Source organism: Sinohyriopsis cumingii, chromosome 2, assembly GCF_028554795.1.
Source record: "Sinohyriopsis cumingii isolate HCF-2022 chromosome 2, ASM2855479v2, whole genome shotgun sequence".
Classification (NCBI taxonomy): domain Eukaryota; kingdom Metazoa; phylum Mollusca; class Bivalvia; order Unionida; family Unionidae; genus Sinohyriopsis; species Sinohyriopsis cumingii.
The window spans coordinates 168816193-168828224 of NC_142962.1; positions in this window are offsets into that span (position 1 = coordinate 168816193).

Genomic DNA, 12032 nt, shown 5'->3' on the forward strand with positions numbered 1-12032 from the left:
AATAGGTCATACTAAATCCTCTTCGGTCTGACACAAGAAATGTACTGTTTGCACAAACATGGTTTTAATTCATTGTCGAATCTAAATCGTTTCACCACTAATCTACACATTACAATTCGTTCAGAAGTTTCCTCTTTCACTAAGTTGACATTGTGTTCAAGATGTTGGTAATTCGTTAACTCTTCCTCTGGAATTCGATGCAGTACGTTCACAATGTAGTAGGTAGAATCGTCCATACCAAACCATTCCTTTTTATAACCAGGAGGTCGTTGATCAATGTCTGTCCAATGGAACACTTTCAACTCAATCAGTCCTTGTATAGCCTGAAGGTACCAGTGGTTCAAACACCGGTGACGTAACGGATGCAATTGTTCTTTACGTTTCACTTGTATTTTGACCAGCTCTCGATAAATGCGTTCTCTCAACTCCACAGGCAAAGCACGAATGTTCTCTTGTAAAGTATCCATGAACAGATTATTATGGTAAGAAGTTACTTCAATGTCTCGGTCCCACTAAAGGTAAGTAATGACAATTCGGTGACCATCGAGCATGTTCTACGTAGGCCGAATCTTGCGGTTCCCAGTGGTGAAGTGACACACTGCAACTGAAGCACTTGACTTTATCTCCTTCGCCCAAGTAGAAAAATCCGGCTCTGGCTAATTCTTCAGGGGTCGGTCCTCCCAGATACTTAGGCCATTTTCCTTTGAACGATTGAAGACGATTTTCAAAGTCGCAGTATTCCGACAAACGCACAGGAAACGAATATTCGTTTTTCACAGGTTCGTTTCGATGAGGGTTGAGTGACATGGGCAGGAGTTTGCTCAGGGCTGGATGACATCCGTAGGGAGGTAAACGTGAAGGTCGACATTCCCCTTTAAAACGAAACCCAGTAAAATGTCCAAGAGGACGAGCAGCATCGCTTTCGCATCCCACAGGTTTGACACGCACAGCATCACTTTCCATGATAGGGGTAGGGGCACTAAAGTTCCCATGATGCTTTACGGCATCGCTCAGGTCACAAGGTACAGCATCGTATCCATCGCAAGGCTCACAATCGCACTCGTCTGCAAACTCCGTTACGCAATTACAGTGGTAACCACATGGACAATCGCAGTTTCCTTCCGGACATTTTCCGTCGCAATGCCTGGGTCTTATCCATCCAGTATTAGTCAGACTAGAGGAAGATACAACTTTTTTACAATCCCCAAACTGGAACGATGTCTCTTTCAAAGTATTCATCTTGTTCGCTCGGTCTTGGTAGTCACAATGAACTATCGATCTTGACCATAGCCCCCTTTTTATACTAGTCGCAATGCAGTCTCCAGCTTGTACATCTTTCCTTTTTTACGTTTTTTATGTCTTGTTTCGGAAGGTACCGTCTCTAAGGTACCGTCAACATTGTACCGTAGTGTGATGGGTGGAAAGGCGATAGAAAGGTAAGGGCAGTGCGGAGACCATCGAGTATGTTCCAGAATAGCTGAATCTTTATAGATACATAGATCCATTCGTAACTTCAGTCCGCAAGCGAAACACTGTACCTCGTATCCCAATCCTGACTCAGGTCCCAAGTAGACAAATCCTGTTCTAGCTAAAACATGCGAAGAAGGTAATCCTTCCCTATCCGTAGGCCATTTCTGAAACGTGTCCAATCGACGGGCACAATCACAATAGTCAGGTAAGAAGACTGGAAAATGGTAGGGTTTGAACTTGGAGTTCTCATCGGGTTTCTCACTCGATTCTTGCTGTGGCGAAGTCATCTTTCTGGTGGGTGGCTATTCTCTTACAACCAATGTTTTATACCAACGTGTCCATACGGTAAGGTGAAATGATTGGGAAGTCGCACTCGCTTCTGGTACACGATTTGATAAACTTTTTCCAAAGGTCGACTGACGATGTGGTGAGTGGGTAAACGTACAATCTTGTTCGGTTGGTAAGTGGTCACTTTAAAGTTTCCATCCTCTTCCGATTGCAAGGCTTCTTTCAATACCCCAAAGTTGACCACTCGACTGGTACGATGATTCAGAGTCAGTCCTTTCACTTTGCACGTCGTGTGCACTTCTCCTTGTTTGTCCCGGTATTCGTAGCCGTAATTTTTGGGACCGCCACTGACGAAACTTAGAATCTTGTCGTCGGGATGCTCGTCTGTCCAGGCTCCTAAACGGTCTCCTTCGATGTCAGGGTGATGTTGAATCGGGTGATGGATGTAAATGCAACTGTCCGTGTCAAAGTACAGGACGCGTTCTTCTAACAGTTCTAAAGCTTCGTACAATTTTAAGCGAGCATGGGCTGTCACGTAAGCCGCAATGATGACATTTCCAAAGGGGTCGTCTTGTACAAAGTCCAGATCTTCTTCGTAATTGACTAAGATCAAATCCTCGCGAACGACGTCCACGTGTTTCATGAATTTGGTTTTGTCGTGAATCATCTGAAAGTAGCGGGAAGGTTCTGTCAAATATTCCGTCTTGGGTAAACACGGTCGTTGTGCCATTTTACCCCACAAGCAATTTAACATCACTTTGGCAAACGATCGCCTGCCTTCGTTTTTCTCGATGTGGTCTAAAGTGATGCCTTCTTGTTCGTAGTATTTCTCTTTGAATTGTATTTGGTCTTCGGGAGTGTGACACCAGGACGGATAGCCGCTGGCTTCTTGCTTCAGTTTCAAAAAGGCATCCACGTAGTCGGCGAAAATGCCTTTCTGAGTGGGGTCACCCTTGCGATATTGTTGTGTCTTGGGAAAGTGGCAAATTTCGTACACTTCTAACAGTTGGTATCCCATGTCCAGAGCTTTGAACAATTCTACGCTGACCCAGGTTCCCGTCAAGGCCCGTTCTTCCTGGCTGTGATGACAAGGCTGGTCTTGGTTGCACGTTTCGGCACAAGTACGGCACAAGGGAAACATCAGTTTGCCTTGACAATGGTGAGGTAAGACGGGATGGTATAGGTTCGTGGGAGGCAAAACTTTACACTTGATCAAGCCTTCGTATTGTCGAATGTTGACCAGGTCGATGTGTTCCGTCAACAATTGCGGGTGCCCTACAGGAAAGCGACAATATTTGCACACGTAGGGATACAGCGAACACACGTCCAAGTATTTGATTTCTTCTCCGTTCTCTTCGTCGGCTTGGTACAGCAAACAGGTGGCATTGGTCCTTCCTCCGTACAAACTATCCCTCGGGTTCAGCGGGTCCATGAACTGGTAACTTTCCACGAGGCGTTTAAACTCGGGATCGGTTTTCATACGGTGATCGTACTCGTGTTCCCACATTTCCACCACTTGGTATCCTTGCTGTTCTAACTTTAGGCGTCGCTGACAAGTGTCCTGGTACAAGTCTTCCATGGTTCGTTGCAAAAACTGATTTTTAGTGCCACGGTCAGGATAACAAACGGGACATCCGTGAAATAAGCAACCGTTAAACTCGTACACGATCTTGGGGTTTTCTAAGTCCCAGCCATCGACCGAATACGTTCCGATGGTCTTTTCGCCCCCTCCGTTGCGGGCATGCTGAATCCACTTGTCTTCCTTGTCGCACAAGTAATGTAACCAACGTAGGGCTTTGACCGAGTATTGACGCTTGACATAGTGGGTCGTTTGAGGACTGATGACAGCCACGGTGTTTTCAGGCATGAATCGTTGGCGGTACACTAAGGAACACGCTTTGGCAATGGTGCAAGCTTCTTTCAAAGGATCGACCCCTCCGTGTTCCATGAACAGTTCTCGAAATTTTCCACAGCAACGCCGTAAAATGTCCACGTCGGAACGACAATACTTTAGCATTTCTTCCTGAAAGTCGAAGGGGTCAGAGGCATGAGCCTGGTACCAAGCGTAGAAAGCTTCTCGTTGTTCGGTACGCATGTTGTCGGGGTCGTAATAGTGAGCCTCGGGCAAATGGGGTAGAACGGCATGTTGATTGGCTTCCGTATTGAAAAAGTGTGGAAAGTACCCTTTAACCATTTCTGTCATTCCAAACGTTTTAGGCATTCGACTCAAAGGCATGGCCAAATAGCTCATCGAATCTTTAAACTGTACTTGTCCCACTTGCATGAAAATGATTTTGGCTCCGTTCAAAGTCACTTTAGGACGCTCTGTGCCTTGTTCCGTATAGTATCTCAAAAGAAACTGTCCATCGTATCCGGAGAAATTGTGAGCCATCACCGTGGCATGACGATGACAATCTCCGTAACGTTCGATGTCCTCTTGGCTCCACGTCTTGTCGACGGGGTCTAAGACCCATTGGGCAAAATCGGCTAACGTGTTTGGTCCCCGAAAGATTTTTTCACGTCCTCCAGGAATCTTGCTGCAGTGAGGGCAGTGACTGAAGATAGGTTCTTGAATGCACTTCTCGCACGCTCGATGACCCACGCAGAAATTAGGAATGTGAATGCCGGTCTCTTGCATGCATTCGAAATCGAAAAAGATGAAATTGCCTTTCTTCTTGTGACCGTCCTCTTTCTCTGGTGGGGGTTGGTATTTTTGCACGTAACATTGGTGTTCCAAGTCCACGATGTGGTGACAAATGTGACATTTTTTCTTTCCTGAACATACGTGTGCCTTGGTATTATTGATACGTATGACTTGTTCACACGTAGGGCACAATCTCAGGAGTTGACAAGCACATTTCTTCTGCGAACCTTGCGTTTTCAGATGTTGCTGGTAACAGGTAGGGCTGACAAACGTACGCAGACAAGTTGAACAAGGCACTGGTTCTTCGCTCAGACAGTGTGAAGAGGCCAAACATCCTGAGCATTTCCATCCACAATGCTTGTGTTGCTCTCGATTATTATAACCATGGTCACATTTCTCACAGTAATAACCGTATCCCAGGAATCCGGTGATACTGGTAATGGTATCGAAATGGTCATCGTGATGATAAACGTGAATGTATTTTCCGTCCTTAAAATCTTGCCCTCGAAACAACAAAGACCCGCGCACTTCTTGAGGGTACACTTTCAAGGTGTATCGTGGAGCTAGGGCATCTTGCAATTTTTGCATCTCAGGTATGCCACAGGGTGTGTCTTTGGACATGCCAGCTTGTCGTAACAGGAGTTCTGCTTCACTTCGTTGTTTGGCTCGATCGGATCGTTGAATAGTTTTCCAGGTTCTTTTCCATTCTACCGTGTCGTTCTTGTTGGCATAGGTTCGTCCCACCACGATGGCACGGGCTAAACACATCTGGTCATGAGGATTGTGAATTTGGACAAGGCTACGCTTAATGCTGCGAAGGTCATTCACCAATAACATCTTTTTGCGTCCGGTTCCTTGAGGAGGAGAGACGTGGGTCATGTCCAATGTGGCTTTTCCATCGGTGATGTCAAACTGGTCATTAGATTGTTGCACGTGTTGAATCTTGTCCATGACTTTGGAAGCGGTCAATTCTGCAGGGGTGCTAAACTCGATCCAAACAGGGGATTTCAAACCGTCGTGTTGTATGGAAAGTCTCAAGCGATCGTCTTCTTTGGGTTGACATTGTCGCTTGAGTGCAGTGAGCAGAGAATCCCACACTCCGGTGATGAACCCTTCTGCTTTCTCTAACGGTACTTCGGACTTGAAATCTTTAAACTTCACCGTGTATTTGTAAGCCGTGGTTCTAAATTTTCTAGAGGAGCGCTTTTCCGTCTCGCGAATGGAATAGTATTTTTCAGGGTTGACTAAGGGTGGTGAACTTGGTTTAGAGGGTTCTGATTCTGGTTCACTCATGTCCTCTTCAAAATCACTGGCATGAATTTGTGCCAAGATTTCAGCGCTGGTACGAGGCGATAGATCACGTTTCTGCCTCTTACTTTCTTTTTCTTCTTTCTTCTCGAATGAATTAGATCGTTTCATCTTGAAAGCAAAAAGTCAAATGACTCAAGTTCAAACACCATGAGCTACTTTATAGTCATAGCAGACCAGCGTATATAAAAGGGTGTGTGTCTTATCCTTTCACTATTCATTTCACTCTCAAGCCGAGCACAACGATGGAAGAGACTAACCAGATGGAACGTTTCGTCAGAGCTTTGCGAGGGGTCATTAGAAAATTCTCTTTAGACCAGCCGACAGACTACTCTCCTTCCTTTCGAGATAAAAGTCAAGATACTTGCTATATCTGTCAGAAGAAAGGGCATTGGTCTTCAGAGTGTCCAGACCGTCAAAAAAGAACAAAAACAGGGACTAAAAAAGACAAAAGTCAAGATACCTGTTATTATTGTAAAGAAAAAGGACATTGGTCTCCAGATTGCCCAAAAAAGAAACAAGAGGAGTCAGAAGAAAAGAAGAATTCTTCAGAAGAAGAGAGGGATTCTTCAGAGGAAGAAAGCAGACAGGTGAAGGAAAAGAAACAGGAGAAGAAAAGAAGAAGGGAAGAAAGTGAGGAGGAAGAAGAGGAAAAGAGTGTGACAGTGAAGAAATTCAAAAAACCGAGAGACTAAAAAAGGAGAAAGAGGAAGTCAATAAACTTTAAATTAAAGTGTTGTGTTGTGAATTGGATTGTAAAAAATGGATAAAAGAATAAATGAATGATATAAGGTAAGAGTCTTTGAGTTATGATTTTAAAATAAGAAGCTACACTCACGCACTCATACAAAGACACGTACTATAGGGTAAAATGGGTGGGTTATTTTTTTTTTTTTGAGTTATTGGCAAATTGAAATTGTATTTCTTTTCGAGATATGTGGGTGGCCCTGAAAAGGGCCTTTTTTCTTTATGACGTAGGGGTGAGTTTAAGCAATCAATTTTAACTGCCTTATGCCTTTGCCACGGCCAAGGCCTACTTCTGGACTGCGTAATGTTGATGATGATGATAATGACTGGGTTGAAATCACTAAGGGTGGTACGGTAGGCTTAGTCACAGGGTTGACGTGTTTAGCTCGGGAAGGTCGTATTCTCTTCGGTCGTGATAAAGAAGTCTGATACATTTGTTTCAGACTTCTTAACTCCGCTAAAATGTCCAACAGTACCGTGACCGTTTGATTTTCACCCTCTTGTTTCTTTGCTGCTACTTCTTCTTGCTGTTGTTTTTTTCTTACCTCTTCTTCTTGTTGCTGTTGCTGTAAGAGAAAAGCCTGTTCCGCTTCCTTTTGTCGTTGTATAAATTTCTCCAATTCTTCTTTCTGTCTCTGTCTAAAATTCTCCACTTGCGGTAATGAAGAAGGTAACGAAGGTTCCGGAACAAATTCTTGCGAGGAGAGAAAATCGACAAAATCCCAATGTACCTCTTCTGAAAGTAAGTCCGGGTTCCCTTGGGCGGTCTCCCCTGTTGGTGCACCCCATTGAATCGTTTTCTGAGTTTCCGTCATGTTGAATCACTGTCGCATAGATTGACTGCACACAAGCGCTAGCGAATCTATATAGACTACGTGACGTCACAGACTGCTCTCTTCGGATTGGATGCGGGCTGACTGAATTCTGTAACGCGTGTTCGGATTGGTGAATTAACTCAATCCGTTTCAATCCTTTCTGTCCCTATAAATAAGCGCAGTTCACTGCATTGATTCACCTATTGTCGGAGCCTCAACATGTGGACAGACGTTGAATCTTCAACCCTTGTGTCAACAATGATGTTCAGGACGGACATGCTCATGTATGTCCGATCCAAGTGGACCGTTGTCCACAGGACCAGCAGCAGCCTGTGGATAAGAAGAGTCTATATAGAGAGACAAGGTTGCCTCAAGAGGACTCTGATGTATGGCCCTGCTGTAAGACGAAGTTTGAGGACAAGAAGATGTCGCAAATGCCCTTTATGTTAAGGGCATATTAACATAAACCAAAGGCCCTTTTCAGGGCCAGCCATATTTCTCGAAAAGAGATAGTCTTTCCATTGCCTACCCCCTTTTTTTATTTTTTATTTTTTATTTTTTTTTTAAAAAAAAAAAATCCCATGTTAATTTCCTTTGTCGCTATATGTTCCCACGATTTTTCTCCATGTTCAAATCCCCTTGTCGCTCAACAGTCCCACGATTTTTCTCCATGTTAATTTCCCTTGTCGCTATATGTTCCCACGATTTTTCTCCATGTTAAATTTCCCTTGTCGCTATATGTTCCCACGATTTTTCTCCATGTTAAATTTCCATTGTCGCTATATGTTCCCAAGGGGTCCTGTAATGCTAATTCCCATTGTCGCTATAAGATCCCCCTTAACTACTGGCCCTCATACAAAGGAATTTATTTATTTTAGCTGCATCTCTGAAGCCACCGGATATATTGGGTTTGGAAGAAGGAAATAGAGTGGGCATTTCTAATCTCAACTGGAATACTATTCCAGAGCAGAGTTTCCGAATACTGGAAACTTTTTTTAAAAATAACTCCTTATTTGGTTTGGGAATTGTATACTGTTTGGTAGACATGGATCGCAGGTGGGGAGTATTACTAGGTAGTTTATACTGGAATAGTGATTGTAAATATTCAGGAGCACTATTATGAGATATTCTGTACATTAATTTGGCTTTTCTCAAACAGATTCGGTCTTTAATAGGTAATATTTTTAACCTACCAGCTAAATTTTCCTTGTTTTCTTTCTGGATTGATCTTAGCCCAAATGCTCTTTTTTGAATATGTGCCAGCTTTGCTATATTTTTATCATTTGAATTACCCCATACTGTACTACAGTAGTCCAAATAGGGTTGTATGTAACTGTTATAGAACAGTTTTCTGTGCGTTTCAGGGGGAAAATGTCTTATCCTACTGAGAAGCCATAAACCCGAATTGACTTTTTTACTGATATGTTTGATATGTTCAGTCCATGATAGGTTATTATCTACCAGAACACCAAGTAGTCTATCATGACAGACCATTTGCAAATTTGTATCCTTCCATGTCAGACATAGTTCATCACCATCAAGATTTGTCCTTCTTTGCAGTGTTGAGATAAGTAATATTTTAGTTTTACCAGTATTTACCACCATGCCATTGCATGTGCACCAGTTTTCCAGTTTGTTTAGGGCATTCTGTAAAGAAACTTCGAGTTCATGCTTTGTGTTTTGGATGTCTGATAATGTTGTGTCATCTGCATAGAGATCTGTAGATGATATTGAGTCTCTTAGTAAAAGTGGTAGGTCATTAATAAATAAAATGAATAGTAATGGACCTAGTATTGAGCCTTGTGGTACTCCATATCTAATTGTTCCAGGTTCAGACAGAACATTATTTATGTAAACATGTTGTGTTCTCTCACTTAAGTAATAAGTAAATCATCTAAATGTTCCTTCATCACACTGGTTGATTTTCAGTTTCTTCAAAAGGATTTCATGATCCACCATGTCAAAAGCTTTCCTGAAATCTACAAATACAGATCCTATTATTCTACCTTGGTCAAGTGCTTGAAGCCATTTATCAGTTAGGGAGATCAAGGCAGTCTCACAGGAATGGTTCGGTCTAAAGCCTGATTGATTGGGGTGTAACAGCAAGCATTTGGTTAAATATGACATGAATGAGTCATAGACATGTTTTTCAATCAATTTTGACAAGTTTGGTAGTATTGAGATTGGTCGGTAGTTATCAGCATCATCCTTAGAACCAGATTTGTGAATAGGAGTTACTTTTGCAATTTTCCATATTTTGGGGACAGATGAGGTTACAATACTTAAATTAATTATGAATGTTAATCTGTCTACAATAGCAGAGGCAGAAGATTTATTGAGTTGTGGACCAATCTGATCAAGTCCTGTAGCTTTCTTGGCATCAAGTTCACCGAGACATCTTTTAACAAAGTTTTTTGATACTGGTGGGATATAGAAACATACCTCCTTAGAGATTTTGCTGCTGCGGAACTTTTTTAGTTCATTAAAGTTGTTTTCTATCACTGGTTCTTTTAACTTTGTGGTAATGTTGGTGAAAAAATCATTGAAAACATTTGCAATGTCAGTGTCATCAATGACTATGGTGTTATTTACCAGAAGTGAGTGAATTTTATTTGTCTGATCTTTTTGTGTCCCTCCAGTGAGTTCATTGAAGACTTTCCGAATGGAGTTTGTGTTGCTCTTTTTGTTTTCAAGCAATGATTGATAATAAGTAGTTTTAGCTTTTTTTAATCATACTTGTTATTTTATTTCTCCATACTTTATATTGTGCATAGTTTCCGATAACCTTGAATTGGTCTCATGTTTTCATAGCATCTAGCATTTCAGTAGTAAGCCATTAGGTTGAATTTCGATGTACTTTCAGTGGTGCATGCTTAGAGACTACATCCATGATTAAGTCAGTCCACACCCTCAGGGTTTCATCTATGTCATCAAAAGTTTTGATCATATTCCATGGAACTGTATATAGTTCATTGAGAAATTGTTCTTCATTAAAATGTTTGAACGATCTGTAAGTGATCGTTTTGTGTATTTTTCTTGCATTTAACCTTTTTTTGTCAAAAAAGTAGGATAGTGGTCATTAAGTCTAACATTTGGTACATTAACAAAAGCCACATTGTCTGGTAGGTTGGTATAAATGTGATCAATAAGAATTCTTAATTTTTCTGTTACCCTTGTAGGCTCATTTACCAGCTGGTCTGGGCCTAACGATTCAATAAATTCCATCCAGTTGTTCCTTATTTGAGTATTGAGAAGGTCCTTATTTATATCTCCAAATATGTTTCTTTCTCCTGTGCTAGAACATTTTCCATTTGTTTCAAAAAGTTATCATTCCAAAATGCTTTGGAGGAAGGTGGCCTATAAATGAAACCAACTAGGAATGATTCTGCATTATTTTGAAAAATTTCTACCCATATACTCTCAATTTCATGTGACTCCAAGTCAAGTCGCCTTTTTACATCTTCCCCTATATGTACAACAAGACCCCCACTGCTGTCTCTCTGTCCCTACGTAATGGTTTATTGTAGCCTTGACAGTGAAACAGATCATTGTGGTTAGCATTTAATTTGGTTTCAGTGAGTCCTAAAACATGTAGAATATTTTCCTTGGAAGACAACATTAACTTAATCTGGTCTATTTTTCCCACTATACCGTGTACATTTTGTATTTAGTTTCATATCAATTATATGTATGTCATCATGCAATGGGGTACTCACCGAGATTGTCTCCATACTACTTTTATCATTCTTACATCCTATTTCTATATTTAAATGTTCATATATATTAGCATCTTCAAAGTCACATACAAACCCAGAAAATACATTTACATTTGCATCTACCATAGTGTCCATTGAATAGTTAGTTAGAGACAAGAGTCTCACTAGGTACATTTAGATTTGTTGTAAATGAAGCATTGGCATTCTCTTCTTTGCCAGCTTCCTAATATGTATAATACATTGATGTATGAAGTCTTCGTTTGTGTCCATATTTATGGCATCTGACGCGCTCAATCTGTTTGCCATACCTGTGTCATATGCCCAGTTCCTCCACAGTAGAGATAGTACTCTTCATTAAAGCGCCTGAAAATGGGAGCATATATGTTAATATTTCAGTAGTTGAGAGGTTCCTTTTCTGCTTAAATGAATTATGTCTCTGTGGTAGAGACTAAGGTTGACATCCTGGTTCTGAAGAAACAAAGATGTGTATTGTGGAATGTACTGTAGGTTGAAGTCTTCACATAGGTCAATTATCAGATCATTTATTTCTTTGGCTTTGGTGTCCACACGAGGAGGTAGTCCTGATATCATTATTTTACATGTATTTGGGCTGCAATACCTAGCAGCATACAGTAAACTTTCAAAATCTGTTCTGATTTGATTTAGTGACTTTCCCTAACAGGCATCATTTCCACCTACTAAAATAATAATTTGGTTGTATTTGGTTAGGGCACTGTTCATTATTCTGTCCTTGATGTTGTCGATTTTTGCACCTCTTAGAGTCTGTACATCTGTTTTAAAAAGTCTCCTTGGTATTATACTTTTCAAAATTGAGGAGCCAATTATTAGAGTCCTATCTTTTCTGGCTTGTGATGTCGGGTGTTGGACTCTGGATTGTATTTCAGACACATATCTTGGAGGAAGGGGTGCTGAAATTGGTGTTTCAGTTGTGTGAACTACTCGAGTTGATTTTGACACATTTGTCTGAGCACTGAGAAATGCAGTTGTTGGTACAGGCAAGAGACTTGTCCGAGCTGAGAGCCA